Source organism: Scyliorhinus torazame, chromosome 22, assembly GCF_047496885.1.
Source record: "Scyliorhinus torazame isolate Kashiwa2021f chromosome 22, sScyTor2.1, whole genome shotgun sequence".
Lineage (NCBI taxonomy): Eukaryota > Metazoa > Chordata > Chondrichthyes > Carcharhiniformes > Scyliorhinidae > Scyliorhinus > Scyliorhinus torazame.
Genome location: NC_092728.1, coordinates 33,943,619 through 33,958,389, shown reverse-complemented (window position 1 = coordinate 33,958,389; position 14,771 = coordinate 33,943,619). Strand labels below are relative to the sequence as shown.

At 50.6% G+C, this 14,771-nt stretch overlaps 1 protein-coding gene across 6 annotated transcripts in view; it reads left to right on the top strand.

Moving 5' to 3' along the window:
• exd3 (exonuclease 3'-5' domain containing 3) overlaps positions 1–14,771 on the top strand; it is a 1,321,659-nt gene that overhangs the window by 46,926 nt on the left and 1,259,962 nt on the right. The window lies entirely within an intron of this gene.

The following is a 14,771-nucleotide window of genomic DNA, read 5'->3' as shown; positions in this document are numbered from 1 at the left end:
TCGTGGTCATGGGGAGAGAATGCCGGAGGTGATCATCTCCCTGGATGCAGCCAGGGTCGAATGGAAGTACCTCATAAAGGTACTGGAACAGTTTGGATATGGACCAGGGTTCAACCCGTGGGTGAAACCACTGTACAGCACACCCATGGCAAGCATATGGACAAACACCACCAGGTCTGGATACTTTCAGCTGCACAAAGACACGAGGCAGGGATACCTTTTATCCCCACATTGTTCGCCTTGGCAATTCGCTCTTGGAGCAGTGAAGGGGTGAAGAGGTATCCAAAGGGGAGACAGAAAGCATAGAGTCTCACTTTATGAAGATTACCTGCTCCTCTACATCTCTAATCCACTGGCCAGCATGGAAGGAATAATAAAACTCCTGAAGGAGTTCGGAACCTTCTCAGGTTACAAATCTAACCTGAGTAAGGGCGAAATCTTCCCTGTAAACCCGCATGGGGGAGGAATAGAGCGGGGGAAAACTGGCCCAGACCAGGACTTCCGGTGGCAACCATGGAGTGAGTGGTCGCACATCTGGCAGCTCTCGCTCGAGGGGGCTTTTTACATTCTTTTCCCCAGGTGCCGGACAGATTTTTGGAGGAAAAGGGTGCAGAGGTGGTGGAAGAAATTTATACTACACTGGTGAGGTTGGTGGATGGACTGGTGCACCAGTAGTGGGTTTAGAAGAAAGGAGCTGCAAGAGCAAGAAACATTTTTGGCGACACAGGGAAAGATGGCGGGGAGCAAGGGGTCGGTCCTCCCAACCCTATGGTCGATCAGTTGGTCTTTCTGAACAAAAAGGTCAGTCAGCAGAGGAGGGAGGCTCGTGAGGACCTGGCGAAGGTGGTAGACCCATTGAAAGCGGGGATCGACCGGGTGGAGCTGAGGCTGAGAGCCAGAGCGAGGCGATCCTCGTTTGCAACTGAAATTGGGATGTTGAGAGAGATCCAGAAGAGGCTCAAGGAGAAAGTGGAGTATTTGGAGAACCGCTCCTGCAACCGAAGGCAAAATCTGAGAATGGCTGGGCTGCCAGAGGGCAGCGAGGGAGCGGACACAGGCTCTTATGTAGCCAAAATGCTGGAGTAGCGAATGGAGGAACCGGCCTTTGACCGGCCCCTGGAGGTCGATCGGGCGCGTAGGCTGCTGATGAGGAATGAGCCGCTGAGGGCGATGGTGATGAGGGTACATCAGTTCTTTTTTTTTTTTTAAATAATATTTTATTGAAAATTTTTGGTCAACCAACACAGTACATTGTGCATCCTTTACACAACATTGTAACAATACAGATAATAATGACCTTTTTTAAATTTAAACAAAAACAACAACAAATAAATAAATATTAAATAACAAAAAATAAAAACTAGCCCTAATTGGCAACTGCCTTGTCTCAGGCCACCCCCCCCCCCCCCCAAGTCCTGGGCCGCTGCTGCTGCCTTCTTTGTTCTCCCCTATCTATCTTTCCGCAAGATATTCGACGAACGGTTGCCACCGCCTAGTAAACCCTTGAGCCGACCCCCTTAGGACGAACTTAATCCGCTCTAACTTTATGAACCCCGCCATATCATTTATCCAGGTCTCCACCCCCGGGGGCTTGGCTTCTTTCCACATTAGCAATATTCTGCGCCGGGCTACTAGGGACGCAAAGGCCAAAACATCGGCCTCTTTCGCCTACTGCACTCCCGGCTCTTGTGCAACCCCAAATATAGCCAACCCCCAGCTTGGTTCGACCCGGACTCCTACTACTTTTGAAAGCACCTTTGTCACCCCCATCCAAAACCCCTGTAGTGCCGGGCATGACCAAAACATATGGGTATGATTCGCTGGGCTTCTCGAGCACCTCGCACACCTATCCTCCACCCCAAAAAATTTACTGAGCCGTGTTCCAGTCATATGTGCCCTGTGTAATACCTTAAACTGAATCAGGCTTAGCCTGGCGCACGAGGACGACGAGTTTACCCTGTTTAGGGCATCTGCCCACATCCCCTCCTCAATCTCCTCCCCTAGCTCTTCTTCCCATTTCCCTTTTAGTTCGTCCATCATAGTCTCCCCTTCGTCTCTCATTTCCCTATATATATCCGACACCTTACCGTCCCCCACCCATTTCTTTGAGATGACTCTGTCCTGCACCTCTTGTGTCGGGAGCTGCGGGAATTCCCTCACCTGCTGCCTCGCAAAAGCCCTCAATTGCATGTACTTGAATGCATTCCCTTGGGGCAACCCATATTTCTCGGTCAGCGCTCCCAGACTCGCAAACTTCCCATCCACAAATAGATCTTTCAATTGCGTTATACCTGCTCTTTGCCACATTCCATATCCCCCATCCATTCCCCCCGGGGCAAACCTATGGTTGTTTCTTATCGGGGACCCCCCCAGTGCTCCGGTCTTTCCCCTATGTCGTCTCCACTGTCCCCAAATCTTCAGTGTAGCTACCACCACCGGACTCGTGGTATAGTTCCTTGGTGAGAACGGCAATGGGGCTGTCACCATAGCCTGCAGGCTGGTCCCCCTACAGGACGCCCTCTCTAATCTCTTCCACGCCGCTCCTTCCTCCTCTCCCATCCACTTACTCATCATTGAAATATTAGCGGCCCAATAATACTCACTTAGGCTCGGTAGTGCCAGCCCCCCCCTATCCCTACTACGCTGTAAGAATCCCTTCCTCACTCTCGGAGTCTTCCCGGCCCAAACAAAACCCATAATACTCTTTTCTATCCTTTTGAAAAAAGCCTTCGTGATCACCACCGGGAGACACTGAAACACAAAAAGGAATCTCGGGAGGACCACCATCTTAGCTGCCTGCACCCTCCCTGCCATTGACAATGCTACCATGTCCCATCTCTTGAAATCTTCCTCCATCTGTTCCACCAACCGCGTCAAATTTAGCCTGTGCAATGTGCCCCAATTCTTAGCTATCTGGATCCCCAGGTAACGAAAGTCTCTTGTTACCTTCCTCAACGGTAGGTCTTCTATTTCTCTACTCTGCTCCCCTGGATGCACCACAAACAGCTCACTCTTTCCCATATTCAATTTATACCCTGAAAAATCCCCAAACTCCCCAAGTATCCGCATTATTTCTGGCATCCCCTCCGCTGGATCCGCCACATATAGTAGCAGATCATCCGCATATAAAGATACCCGGTGTTCTTCTCCTCCCCTAAGTATTCCCCTCCATCCCTTGGAACCTCTCAGCGCTATCGCCAGGGGCTCAATCGCCAGTGCAAACAGTAATGGGGACAGAGGACATCCCTGCCTTGTCCCTCTATGGAGCCGAAAATATGCCGATCCCCGTCCATTCGTGACCACACTCGCCACTGGGGCCCTATACAACAGCTGCACCCATCTAACATACCCCTCTCCGAACCCAAATCTCCTCAACACCTCCCACAGATAATCCCACTCCACTCTATCAAATGCTTTCTCGGCATCCATCGCCACTACTATCTCCGTTTCACCCTCTGGTGGGGCCATCATCATTACCCCTAACAACCTCCGTATGTTCGTGTTCAGCTGTCTCCCCTTCACAAACCCAGTTTGGTCCTCATGAACCACCCCCGGGACACATTCCTCTATTCTCATTGCCATTACCTTGGCCAAGACCTTGGCATCTACATTGAGGAGGGAGATTGGTCTGTAGGACCCGCATTGTAGCGGATCCTTTTCCTTCTTCAAAAGAAGCGATATCGTTGCTTCTGACATAGTCGGGGGCAGTTGTCCCCTTTCCTTTGCCTCGTTGAAGGTCCTCGTCAGTAGCGGGGCGAGCAAGTCCAAATATTTTCTGTAAAATTCAACTGGGAATCCGTCCGGTCCCGGGGCCTTTCCCGTCTGCATGTTCCTAATTCCTTTCACCACTTCTTCTACCATGATCTGTGCTCCCAATCCCATCCTTTCCTGCTCTTCCACCTTGGGAATTTCCAGCCGATCCAAAAACTCCATCATTCTCTCCCTCCCATCCGGGGGTTGAGCTTCATACAATTTTTTATAAAATGTCTTAAACACTTCATTCACTCTCTCCGCTCCCCGCTCCGTCTCTCCATCTTCGTCTCTCACCCCCCCTATTTCCCTCGCTGCTCCCCTTTTCCTCAATTGGTGTGCCAGCAATCTGCTCGCCTTCTCTCCATATTCATACTGTACACCCTGCGCCTTCCTCCATTGTGCCTCTGCAGTGCCTGTGGTCAGCAAGTCAAATTCCACATGCAGCCTTTGCCTTTCCCTATACAGTCCCTCCTCCGGTGCTTCCGCATACTGTCTGTCCACCCTCAAAAGTTCTTGCAACAACCGCTCCCGTTCCTTACTCTCCTGCTTCCCTTTATGTGTCCTTATTGATATCAGCTCCCCCCTAACCACCGCCTTCAACGCCTCCCAGACCACTCCCACCTGAACCTCCCCATTGTCATTGAGTTCCAAGTACTTTTCAATGCATCCCCTCACCCTTAAGCACACCCCCTCATCCACCATTAGTCCCATATCCATTCTCCAGGGTGGACGCCCTCTTGTTTCCTCCCCTATCTCCAAGTCTACCCAGTGTGGGGCATGATCCGAAATGGCTATAGCCGTATATTCCGTTCCCCTCACCCTCGGGATCAATGCCCTACCCAACACAAAAAAGTCTATGCGTGAATAGACTTTATGGACAAAGGAGAAAAACGAGAACTCCTTACTCCTAGGTCTACTGAATCTCCACGGGTCCACCCCTCCCATCTGCTCCATAAAATCCTTAAGCACCTTGGCTGCTGCCGGCCTCCTACCAGTCCTGGACTTCGACCTATCCAGCCTTGGTTCCAACACCGTGTTAAAGTCTCCCCCCATTATCAGCTTTCCGGTCTCTAGGTCTGGGATGCGTCCTAGCATTCGCCTCATAAAATTGGCATCGTCCCAATTCGGGGCATACACGTTTACCAACACCACCATCTCTCCCTGTAATTTGCCACTCACCATCACGTATCTGCCCCCGTTATCCGCCACTATAGTCTTTGCCTCGAACATTACCCGCTTCCCCACTAATATAGCCACCCCCCTGTTTTTCGCATCCAGCCCCGAATGGAACACCTGCCCTACCCATCCTTTGCGCAACCTAACCTGATCTATCAGTTTCAGGTGCGTTTCCTGTAACATGACCACATCTGCTTTAAGTTTCTTAAGGTGTGCGAGTACTCGTGCCCTCTTTATCGGCCCGTTAAGCCCCCTCACGTTCCACGTGATCAGCCGAGTTGGGGGGCTTCCCACCCCCCCCCCCTTGCCGGTTAGCCATCATCTTTTTCCAGCTTCTCGCCCAGTTCCCACGCGGCTGTATTTCTCCCAGACGGTGCCCCCCCGCCCATCCTTTCCCGCACCCACTCCCCCCTTTCCCCAGCAGCAGCAACCCAGTAATTCCCCCCTCCCCCCCCCCCCCCGCTAGACCCCCCGCTAGCGTAATTACTCCCCCCATGTTGCTCCCAGAAGTCAGCAAACTCTGGCTGACCTCGGCTTCCCCCCGTGATCACGGCTCGCCCCGTGCGGCGCCCCCTCCTTCCTGCTTCTCTATTCCCGCCATAATTATCATAGCGCGGGAACCAAGCCCGCGCCTCTCCCTCGGCCCCGCCTCCCATGGCCAACGCCCCATCTCCTCTCCCTCTCAACTCCCCCATCACCACCTGTGGGAGAAAGAAAAGTTACCATACCGCAGGATTAATCATACAATCCCTCTTCGCCCCCCCCCCCCACTCGTCCCACCACTTTGTCCAAACGTTCATTTTCGTAGTCCAATCATTCCAATTTTTCTTCTACAATAAAAGTCCACGCTTCATCCGCCGTCTCAAAGTAGTGGTGCCTCCCTTGATATGTGACCCACAGTCTTGCCGGTTGCAGCATTCCAAACTTTATCTTTTTTTTGTGAAGTACCGCTTTGGCCCGATTAAAGCTCGCCCTCCTTCTAGCCACCTCCGCACTCCAATCTTGATAGACGCGGATCACCGCGTTCTCCCATTTACTACACCGAGTTTTCTTCGCCCATCTAAGGACCATTTCTCTATCCTTAAAACGGAGAAATCTCACCACTATGGCTCTGGGAGCTTCTCCTGCTCTCGGTCCTCGCACCATAACTCGGTATGCTCCCTCCACCTCCAACGGACCCGTCGGGGCCTCCACTCCCATTAACGAGTGCAGCATCGTGCTCACATATGCCCCGACGTCCGCCCCCTCCACACCTTCAGGAAGGCCAAGAATCCTCAAGTTGTCCCTCCTTGCGTTATTTTCCAGTGCCTCCAACCTCTCCACAGATCGTTTCTGGTGTGCCTCCTGTATCTCCGACTTCACCACCAGGCCCTGTATGTCGTTTTCATTCTCTGCTGCTTTCGCCTTCACGACCCGAAGCTCCTGCTCCTGGGTCTTTTGTTCCTCTTTCAGCCCTTCAATCGCCTGTAGTATCGGGGCCAACAACTCTTTCTTCATTTCCTTTTTTATCTCCTCCACGCAGCGTTTCAAAAACTCTTGTTGTTCAGGGCCCCATATGAAACTGCCACCTTCCGACGCCATCTTGGTTTCTGCTTGCCTTCCTTGCCGTTGTTCCAAAGGATCCGCTGCAATCCAGCCACTTTCCTCTCCTTTTTCCATCCGTGTCCAGGGGGAACAGCCTTCTGGTTTACCGCACGGTGTTTTCAGCCGTTAAAATTGCCGTTGGGGCTCCTATCAAGAGCCCAAAAGTCCGTTTCACAGGGAGCTGCCGAAACGTGCGACTCAGCTGGTCATCGCCGCACCCGGAAGTCACCGGGTACATCAGTTCTTAGACAAAGAGAAGATCTTGCGGTCGGCCAGGCAGCTGAGGAGATGTACCTGGGAGCGTAATGAGTTCCATGTATTCCAGGACCATGGTGCGGAACTGGCTAAGAGGAGAGTTGGATTCAACCGAGTCAAGGCTGCCCTCTTTAAGAGGTGGGTAAAGTTCGGCCTGCCTCTGAGTGACCCACAACGTTTGCGAGTATTATTTTGGAACACCATGGAGTTTGTGAGTGATAATGAACTGGCAGGAGAGGTAGGAAATTGAACTGTGGAAGAGGTATGAGAAAAGGTTCCCAATTAAGGGGCAATTTAGCATGGCCAATTGACCTACCCTGCACATCTTTGGGTTGTGGGCGTGAAACCCACGCAGATACAGGGAGAATATGCAAACTCCACACAGACAGTGACCCGGGGCTAGGATCGAACCCGGGTCCTCAGCGCTGTGAGGCAGCAGTGCTAACCACTGCTCCACCGTGCCGCCCTAGTGTGAGGAAATGTTGGTTCTCTTTGCCTTTTTTTGCTTTATTGTTTGTTTGTTTTTGGGTGATGGTTAGGAGCGAACCTCTTCTCTCAGGGGTCGCCTTACTTTCTTGTGGGGTTCTTTGGTGGGATGCTGGAGGACCGTGGATGGTGAGTGCTCCTTTTTCCTTATTGTTATTATTGTTTGCACTATGGAAGTGTGCGAGCGGGGTGGGGGGGTAGTAGGATCTTTGGCACCATGGGCGGGGGCTGCTGGGCGAGCTAGCTCACCGGAGTGCAGTGGAGGTGGGGGGGGGGGGGGGGGCGAGCAGGAGCAGGTGGATAGTATGTTATAGGAGGATGGGATTGGTGTGCTGTTTAGGGGGGGGGGGGGGGGGGAAGAGGGGGGGGGGGTGGACGACTGCTGACTGGGGTTGGGCTGTCGAAGTGCGATAAGGAGGGAGTTGGTGATGGTGGACATCCGAGGGAGAGTGAATCGTTGCGTGATGCGTGTTGGCCCAAGAAGGATGATGGTTAATCGGCGGGGTGCCCTCCCCAACCAGGCTGGTCACGTGGAATGTGAGAGGGCTGAATGGGCCAGTCAAATGGTCACGTGCATTCACGCTTTTGAGGAGTTTAAAAGCAGATGTGGCATTTTTACAGGATACTCATTTGAAGATTGGGGACCAGATTAGGCTAAGGAAATGGTGGGTTTGGCACACCTTCCATTCAGGATTAGATGTGATGTGAAGACGCGGGGTGGCGATGCTGATAAATAAGCGAGTAGCGTTTGAGTTGGGAAATATAGGGGCAGATTCAGGGGAAGGATTGTGAAGGTGATCGGGAAATTGGAGGAAATTTTGCCAGTGGTTTTGGTGAACCTTTGTGCCGCAAATTGGGATGATGTTGATTTCATGAGGTGGGTGTCAAGAAAGATCCAGGACCTGGACTCGCAACGGCTGATTATGGGGCGCGGTGGGGGGGGGGGGGGTTGGTTTATATAGTTATCGAGCTGAGATTAGACTAGTCGAGTCAGAAGTCGGGGAGGGTGTCGGCGGTGGCGAAGGAGCTGAAGGGCATGAGCACATGGGTTGGAGGTTTGGGAGGCCGAAATAATGTTTGTACTTCTCCCTTATGCACAGGGTGTATTCGCGGATTGATTACTTTGTGGAGTATAAGACACTGCAGGCTGGTGTGGTCGACTCTGGGTAGTTGGCGATTGTGGTCTCCGACCATGCACCATATTGGATGGTCTTGCAAGTGGACCGTGAGGGGGCCCAGCATCGCAGTGGAGATTAGACTTGGGATTGCCAGCAGATAAGGTTTGTCAGCGGGTGAGGGCTGCCATTCGGGGGTATGTGCAGCTGAATGACAGGGGTGAGGTTTCGGTCCCTCCTGGCTATCTTGTATCCCTCCAGCGCCCTGTTTGAACCTTGTTTCCTCAGCCTTACATAAGTCTCCTTCTTCCTTTTAACAAGACATTCAACCTCTCTTGTCAACCATGGTTCCCTCACTCAACCATCTCTTCCTTGCCTGACAGGGACATACATATCAAGGACATGTAGTACCTGTTCCTTGAACAAGTTCCACATTTCACTTGTGTCCTTCCCTGACAGCCTATGTTCCCAACTTATGCACTTCACTTCTTGTCTGACAACATCGTATTTACCCTTCGCCCAATTGTAAACCTTGCCCTGTTGCACGCACCTATCCCTCTCCATTACTAAAGTGAAAGTCACAGAATTGTGGGTCACTATCTCCAAAATGCTCCCCCATTAACAAATCTATCACTTGCCCTGGTTCATTACCAAATCCAATATGGCCTCCCCTCTGGCCGGACAATCTACATACTGTGTTAGAAAAGCTTCCTGGACACACTGCACAAACACCACAAACTATTTGATCTAAAGATTTTCCACTCAATGTTTGGGAAGTTGAAGTCACCCATGACTACTACCCTGTGATTTCTGCACCTTTCCAAAATCTGTTTTCCAATCTGTTCCTCCACATCTCTGCTACTATTGGGGGGCCTATAGAAAACTCCCAACAAGGTGACTGCTTCTTTCCTATTTCTGACTTCAACCCATACTACCTCAGTAGGCAGATACTCCTCGAACTGCCTTTCTGCAGCTGTTATACTATCTCTAATTAACAATGCCACCCCCCCCCCCCCACCTCTTTTACCAACCTCCCTAATCTTATATAAACATCTATAACCAGGGACCTCCAACAACCATTTCTGCCCCTCTCCTATCCAAGTTTCCATGATGGCCACCACATCGTAGTCCCAAGTACCGATCTATGCCTTAAGTTCACCCACCTTTTTCCTGATGCTTCTTGCGTTGAAGTATACACACTTCAATCCATCTCCGTGCCTGCAAGTACTCTCCTTTGTCAGTGTTCCCTTCCCCACTGCCTCACTACACGCTTTGGCGTCCTGAATATTGGCTACCTTAGTTGCTGGACTACAAATCCGGGTTCCATTCCCCAGGCAAATTAGTTTAAACCCTCCCGAGAAGAGTACTAGAAAACCTCCCTCCCAGGATATTGGTGCCCCTCTGGTTCAGATGCAACCCGTCCTGCTTGTACAGGTCCCCCCTTCCCCAGAATGCGCTCTAATTATCCAAATACCGGAAGCCCTCCCTCCTACACCATTCCTGCAGCCACGTGTTCAACTGCACTCTCTCCCTATTCCTAGCCTCGCTATCACGTGGCACCGGCAACAAACCAGAGATGACGACTCTGTCTGTCCTGGCTTTTAACTTCCAGCCTAACTCCTTAAACTTGTTTATTACCGCCACACCCCTTTTCCTATCTATGTCATTGGTACCAAAGTGCACCACGACTTCTGGCTGCTCCCCCTCCCCCTTAAGGTTCCTGAAGACATGATCCGAGACATCCCTGGCACTGGCACCCGGGAGGCAACAGACCTTCCGGGGGTCTTGCTCGCGACCACAGAATCCCCTATCTATTCCCCTAACCATTGAATCTCCTATTACTATTGCTTTTCTATTCTCCCCCCTTCCCTTCTGAGCCCCAGAGCCAGACTCTGTGCCAGAGACCTGGCCGCTAGGGCCTTCCCCCGGTAGGTCATCCCCCCCAACAGCATCCAAAACGGTATACTTGTTTTGAAGGGGAACGGCCACGAAGGATCCCTGCACTGTCTGCCTGTTTGTTTTCTTTCTCCTGATTGTAACCCAGCTACTCTTGTCCTGTACCTTGGGTGTGGTTACCTCCCTGTAACTCTTCTCTATAACCCCCTCTGCCTCCTGGATGATCAGAAGTTCCTCCAGCTCCAGTTCCCTAACACGGTCTCTGAGGAGCTGGAGTTGGGTGCACTTCCCGCAGGTATAGTCAGCGGGGACACCGGTGGTATCCCTTACCACCCACATCCTACAGAAGGAGCATGCAACTGGCCTAGACTCCATCCTATCTTACCTTACAGTATATAGCTGCCCTGTGGACCAACTAAACCCCCGCCCTCCGACTCTGCTCCCAGTCAGCTGCACTATGTAAATTCCTGGCTCCCTTCTCGCTCTTTGCGGAAATGTAGGAAACAAAATGTAAGGAGCACCTTACTCCCTCCTCACCTCACTCCCTCAGTCACCAAACTCTCACTATAGCACTCAAATGCACCAAATTCAGCACTCCCTCAGTCACCAAACTCTCACTATAGCACTCAAATGCACCAAATTCAGCACTCAGAGCAAATAAATTCTGCACTGTAGGTGGATCACTTTTATACTGTGAATCTAGCCTCTGAAAACTGGCCTAATCCAATTAACTAATTAACGAGCTCCAGCTGCAAGTGCCTACAAGTAGAACCTTTGTTTAAAGCTGATTGAAAATTCACCTTCTAAACCAAACAGCAACTTTTAAGTTAATTAACTAAATAAAAGAAAGACTCGACTTTAGATAAAAATTAACCCTTATACTCCCTCAGTCACCAAACTCTCACTATAGCACTCAAATGCACCAAATTCACCACTCAGTGCAAAAAATGAGGAAGGAGCAGTGCTCCGAAAGCTAATGATTCGAAACAAACCTGTTGGACTTTAACCTGCTGTTGTAAGACTTCTTACTGTGCTCACCCCAGTCCAACTCCAGCATCTCCACATCATGGCCATTATCGACACCGCAAACTGTCATTCACCTGAGGAAGGAGCAGTGCTCCGAAAGCTAGTGATTAGAAACAAACCTGTTGGACTTTAACTTGGTGTTGTCAGACTTCTTCCTGTGCTCACCCCAGTCCAATGCGGCATCTCCACATCACAGATATCTGCAGGTTAGGGACTTTGCGTGAAAGGTCTGGAGGGGATTACCTAGGTTGCCGGGATACACCCTGCTGGAGCGACTGCTGCTTCCAAGTGGCTCGGGGTGCAGGGAGGCGAGTGGGTGGTGAAGATTAAAGAGAAATGGGAAGGGAGAGTAGATCAATTGGGGAGTATGGAGTGAGGCACTGCCTAGGGTAAATGGGGCCTCCTCTTGTGCAAGGATGTTTCTGATACATTTTAAGGTGGCGCACAGGCTGCATATGGCTCGGGTGAGACTGAGTAGGTTCTTTCAGGGGGTGAGAGGTGTGGGCGGGGGCCAACGAATCATGTGTACGTGTTTTGGGGTTGTGAAAAATTGGGAAGATTCTGGGCGAGAGTGTTCGCGGTCTTAGCCAGGATAGTGGAGGAGGAAGTGACCCCGGACCCTTTTGTGCCGATATTTGGGGTTTCAGAGAAGCCGGAGCTCATGTAGAGGAGGAAAGCTGATGTTGTGGACTTCAGCTTTCATTGCACAGCCGCAAATTTTATTGGACTGGCGGTCGGCATTGCCACCGGGGCTAGCAGCTTGGTTGGGTGACCTGTACGACTTCCTGCGGTTGGAGAAGATGAAGTATGAATTAAGGGGCTTTGCAGAGGGTTTTGAGAAAAGTTGGGGAATGTTTATGACCGTGTTTGAGGAGCTGTTCGTCGCAGGGAGGGGGGAGGGGAGGGTGAAAAGGGGAAAAAATGCGTATAATTGATTGCTGGGAAGTTTTCCCAGGGTGTTTATTTGCTGTAACCTGTTTTGATACACGTTTGTAATAAAATACATTTTTAAAAAAAAGAAAGAGCCTGGGGACTGTGGTGCTGTGGAGTTGTTCACACATTGTCCTCACATTCAGACTCCCTGTCGGTGCAATAACACTTGCCCTGTGCTGAGTGTATTTGCCAAGCTGGACTGATGTGATCTTTGTCTTGTTGCAATCGTTGTTCCCAGTGCTGGGAAATGACTGTGTGGGCTTGTGCATAGGCTCCAATTGCTGGTGTTATCTGCTCACCCTGTATGTATTCTTGCCGGTTCCTGACCCCACATTTGATGAACTTTGAGTTCTTGAGGGACGTCAGCAACAAGGTCTTTAACCAGTAGCAAAGGTGAGTGTTTCCGGCGACTGCCTGTAACCCATTGAAAATCTGTGTGAGCAGTGTCCCTGAGATGCAGTTACACAAGCTCAGAGCTGGGGGGTAGTGTGCTGAATGCAGGGCAGAGGTCGGGAGACCCCAGAAACCCCAGCTCTTCCCCATCCTCTGTCAAGCTGAATTGGAGATGTGGTTTCATGGCATTAGTGAAAGTCGCAGAATTCCTTGTACTGCAAGTGCAGCTTGAGTGAACTCCAATGGGTTGTGAGGAGTGGCACACACCAGGAGTGGCTGCACACTTCCTGTTTCACCTATGTGTCAAAACGGGAATGTTACTGGACTGGTAATCTAGTGACCGCAAGAAATATTCTGGAAACGCAAATTCAAATCCAGGGGAGCTGTGGCATTTAAGTTCAATTAATTAGCAACAATTGAAGGACAAGGAAATATCTAGTCTCAGTCATAATTGTTGAAAAAACCTTGGTTCACTAATGTCCTTTCGGGAAGGAAATCTGCCATCCTTACGTGATCTGGCCTACATGTGACTCCAGACCAATGTGGTTGACTCCGAAATGGCTGAGCAAACCACTCTGTTGTATCAAACCACTGCAGAAAATTTGAAAAGAAATAATACCAGGCAGATCAACCGAGACACCGAAATAGACTATGGACACCCAGCCCAGTGGTCTGCAGGGACATTGTCTGCAAAGTACTCCTCACGAATGTCTGAGTACTTTGCAGACAATGTCCCTGAAGACCACTGTTGACTAATCAAGCAATCGCCTGATGTAGTCATACTCCGAATCGTACCTCACAGACAATGTCCCAGACAACAGCATCACCATCCCTGGGTATGACCTGTCCCACCGACAGGACAGACACACCAGAAGTGGAGGCAGAGTGGTCTGTAGGGACATTGTCTCCGGACCTCATGAAATCTCATTGCATCAGGTCAAACATGGGCAGGAAAACCTCCTGCTGATCACCACGTACCACAATTTTTCAACTGATAAATCTTTGCTTTTGATTGTTGAGCACCAAACACCAAGAAGAAGCATCAAGTGTAGCAAAGTCCCGAGTATCTCGGTACAACTGACCGAGCTGGCTGAATGCTGATGTATATATTTGCTAGACAGAGCTTGCGGCAGGCGGTGAGGAATCAATAAGAGGGCAAAACCTACTTGACCTTATCCTTGCCAGTCTGCCTGTCGCTGATGAATCTGGCCATAACAGTATTGGTAGGAGTGACCACAGCAGTCCTTGAGGAGACAAATTCCTGTCTTCAGAGGGAGGACATCCTCCATTGTGTTGTTTTGCACAATCACAATGGGTTCAGCATGGATCTAGCAGCTGAAAAATGTGTATCCATGTTGTTGTGGGTCATCAGCAGCAGAATTGTAGTCAACCACAATCTATGATATCAAAGTACGAAGTCTTACAACACCAGGTTAAAGTCCACCAGGTTTGTTTCGATGTCACTAGCTTTCGGAGCGCAGCTCCTTCCTCGGGTGAATGAAGAGGTCTGTTCCAGAAACACATATATAGACAAATTCAAAGATGCCAAACAATGCTAGGAATGCGAGCATTAGCAGGTGATTAAATCTTTACAGATCCAGAGATGGGGTAACCCCAGGTTAAAGAGGTGTGAATTGTATCAAGCCAGGACAGTTGGTTGGATTTTGCAGGCCAGATGGTGGGGGATGAATGTAATGTGACATGAATCCCAGGTCCCAGTTGAGGCCGCACTCATGTGTGCGGAACTTGGCTATAAGTTTCTACTCGGCGATTCTGCGTTGTCGCGGGTCCTGAAGGCCGCCTTGGAGAACGCTTACCCGGAGATCAGAGGCTGAATGCCCTTGACTGCTGAAGTGTTCCCCGACTGAAAGGGAACATTCCTGCCTGGTGATTGTTGCGCGATGTCCGTTCATTCGTTGTCGCAGCGTCTGCATGGTCTCGCCAATGTACCACGCTTCGGGACATCCTTTCCTGCAGCGTATGAGGGAGACAACGTTGGCCGAGTCGCACGAGTATGTACCGCGTACCTGGTGGGTGGTGTTCTCACGTGTAATCGTGGTATCCATGTCGATGATCTGGCACGTCTTGCAGAGATTGCCATGACAGGGTTGTGTGGTGTCGTGGTCACTGTTCTGAAGACTGGGTAGTTTGCTG